The sequence below is a fragment of the Salvia hispanica genome, chromosome 2 (genome assembly GCF_023119035.1).
Source record: "Salvia hispanica cultivar TCC Black 2014 chromosome 2, UniMelb_Shisp_WGS_1.0, whole genome shotgun sequence".
Taxonomy (NCBI): domain Eukaryota; kingdom Viridiplantae; phylum Streptophyta; class Magnoliopsida; order Lamiales; family Lamiaceae; genus Salvia; species Salvia hispanica.
This window is the reverse complement of record NC_062966.1, coordinates 2,556,099-2,559,337: the sequence shown is the minus strand read 5'-3', so window position 1 is coordinate 2,559,337 and position 3,239 is coordinate 2,556,099.

Below are 3,239 nucleotides of genomic sequence, written 5' to 3'. Positions count from 1 at the left end.
TAGAGAAGAACAAGAAGTTAGGGCTAGTGGATTTGGGCTAGGTTACTACGATGACCGTATGCCACAACAAGATGTTGATAATGACAAATTGTTGATCAAAGAGCAAGAGAAACAGATCATGGATGAGTTTAATGAGTTTAACAAGAAGCAAAGAAAGCTACTGATGAGGTCTATGATGCTGTAGTTTTATTGGCCAAAGCAATATTCAATTTTTCTGAAAAGTTGAACGCACCACCAAAGCACATACTTGAATTAAATTGCTTTAAGGTAGCATCTTCAGTGGGATTAATAATGCTCAATCAGGGCCGCCAGGAAGGGAATAGTCAGTTTCAAACAAAAGAGCAGATTGAATCACTTGCACAAAATTTAAGTGATGAGGATTGCAGAATCCTAAGTGATGAGAAGTTAAAGGCCAGTATCACTACAATGGATTCTGAATCAATCAAAAAGAATGAGGAAATTGTCAAACTTATGAAAGAAATCGAAGCCTTAAATTCCAGATCAAGGTCAGCTTCAATGTTACTGCATCCCTGTAAGGGTGATGCTGCATCATCCTCCAGGCGAGGCAAGAAAAGTAGCATCACTCGTGGAAGCACTGGAAAAAGGAAGAATGAATCAGATTCTTCACAAATCACTAAGAAGGTGTTAAGGATGAAGTTCCTTAACTCAGATAATGATACATGAAAAGCTTGAAGAATAAACGCACGAGGTGAAAAGTAAATAAACGTGTGCTTGGATGCATGCCACGTTTGTTAGTCACATTTTCTTAGCTATATAAGCTGCTTTCCTTGATTGTAATTTCCCATTATTGAGAATTAATGCAATTAGCATCTTCTTCGACTCTCTCCTCCCCCACTGGTAACTCTCTGTGTATTGGTAGAATCACGGTCACCGTTCCTACTCCCGGAGGCCCCGACTCCGTACCAACTGGCATCAGCCCTTCCGATCTGGTGCCTGTGATGGTGGACACTCGCTCCGGCGACATGCGCCGATTGGAGGAGATGTTCACTGCCGCCATGGCAAGTTCTCTGCAAAAGCCGTTGAAGCTGATCGGCGACGTGAAGAACTCGATAAGTTGCGTGAGCAATCTGATAGTACGCGTGATCTGACCATGAAGGAACTTCGCGAGAAACTTCTCGCTCTACAGCTGCAACAGAACGAGATCATGTCTTGTTTTGCCCCAAATCCAGCTGCTGCGGCGGCACCGGTGGCCGGAGGTGCTGCGCCTCGCCATCAATACTTTGCCACATTCCAATCGAAGGTCGGATTTCCTATCTTCACTGGCGACGACCTAGCTGGATGGATACTATGTTATGATCACTTCTTCGCGGTGGATCTGACACCAAAGGATTCAAAAGTGCGATTGGCTGTGATTAACTTTGAAGGCCGTGCTCTCCAATGGTTCCAAAATTGGGCTAAGTATCAGGAAAGAGCGATGGCAACTCCTTGGCCATTTTTTCTACAGGCGTTGGAAGGTCATTTTGGAGATCGGCCGCTTGGAGATCCGATGACCGAGCTCCTTGCTTTGAAGCAAACAGGTTCGTTTGATGATTACCATGATCGCTTTGAACTTTTGCTTGGCCGTGTGTCTCTATCTGAATCATATGCTATCAGTCACTTCATTAATGGCTGGAAACCTTTCGTTCAAAAAGCTGTGAGAATGTTTATGCCTCAAACATTGGCAAATGCGTATGCACTAGCTAGGCTGCAGGAGTTCTCTAATCCAGCGAGGGAGGGGTTCTCTCAGGGATCTAGACGATTTAATACTTCTGAATCTAAGGCTCCTAACAACACCACACCACTATTACCTACTCCTACTGTACCTAATTTCAAAAATAGGAGACTCTTAACAGAGGAGGAGATGGCTGATAAAAGAGATAGGGGGTTGTGTTATAGCTGTGATGAGAAGTATGAGAGGGGACATCGTTGTGCTAGGAAGCAATTATATCTGCTCGAAATTGATGAGGGAGTGAGGGAACTTGGAGTATGTTGATGAATCGAGGGATGATGAACTTAATGAGGATGAAAATCCTCTAATATCTATCCATGCCATTAATGGATCTTCTTCAAGAGGATTTAGAACAATGAGGGTGACTGGCCGAGTGGGGAAAAAGGCAGTGCACATACTCATTGATTCGGGAAGCACTCATAACTTCCTAGATCTACACTTGGCTAAGAGATTGGGCCTTCACCTCACTCAAGTCAATCCGGTGATGGTAGATGTAGCTGATGGCAACGGATTGGAATGTAATTCCATGTGTAAGGGACTGAAGTGGATTTTACGGGGCACAACCTTTATTACCGATGTACTTCTTCTACCTTTGGTAACTATGATATGGTTTTAGGGGTCCAATGGTTGGAAACACTGGGAACAATTCAATGGGATTTCAAAAACCTGACAATGGACTTCCATTTGAATGACAGAAGGCATGTGTTGAGGGGAGGTCAAAATGAGCAGAGAGTTCATACTGTGTCAGAGAAGGAAATGACTAAGCTTCTTCATTATTGTGAGGGTGTTCAACTGTGTTGCATCAAGGTGAATGATGAGGGTAACTCTGAGTTGCTTGCTGTGGAGGGAGATAATGAGATGGCCACATAAACTCCTCAAGCAATTCAACAACTCTTAGCAGATCAGAGAGAGGTTTTTACTGAACCTACTACCTTACCTCCTATGATATCACACAACCACAAAATAGCTTTGATTCCTGGCACTACACCAGTGAACTCTAGGCCTTATAGACACTCAGCTATGTAGAAAAATATTATTGAAAAACAAGTTGCTGACCTACTGCAGCAGGGGTTCATCAGACCAAGCTCAAGTGCATTCTCTTCCCCTGTGGTATTGGTGAAGAAAAAAGATGGCACATGAAGAATGTGTGTGGATTATAGAAGGCTGAATAAAGCAACTATTAAGGAAAAGTATCCTATTCCCTTGATTGAAGAGTTACTGGAGGAATTAAGGGGGGCCTCTGTTTTCTCTAAGACTGATTTAAGGGCAGGCTACCATCAGATTAGAATGGAAGAAGATGACATCTCTAAGACTGCCTTTAGAACTCATGACGGCCACTATGAGTTTGTAGTGATGCCCCTTGGGCTCACCAATGCACCTGCAACTTTTCAAGGATTAATGAATGATGTGTTCAGGCCTTTTTTGCGGAAATTTATATTGGTTTTCTTTGATGATATCCTAGTCTACAGTGAGGATATGGATGCTCATCGAGCTCATCTGCAGCTAGTTT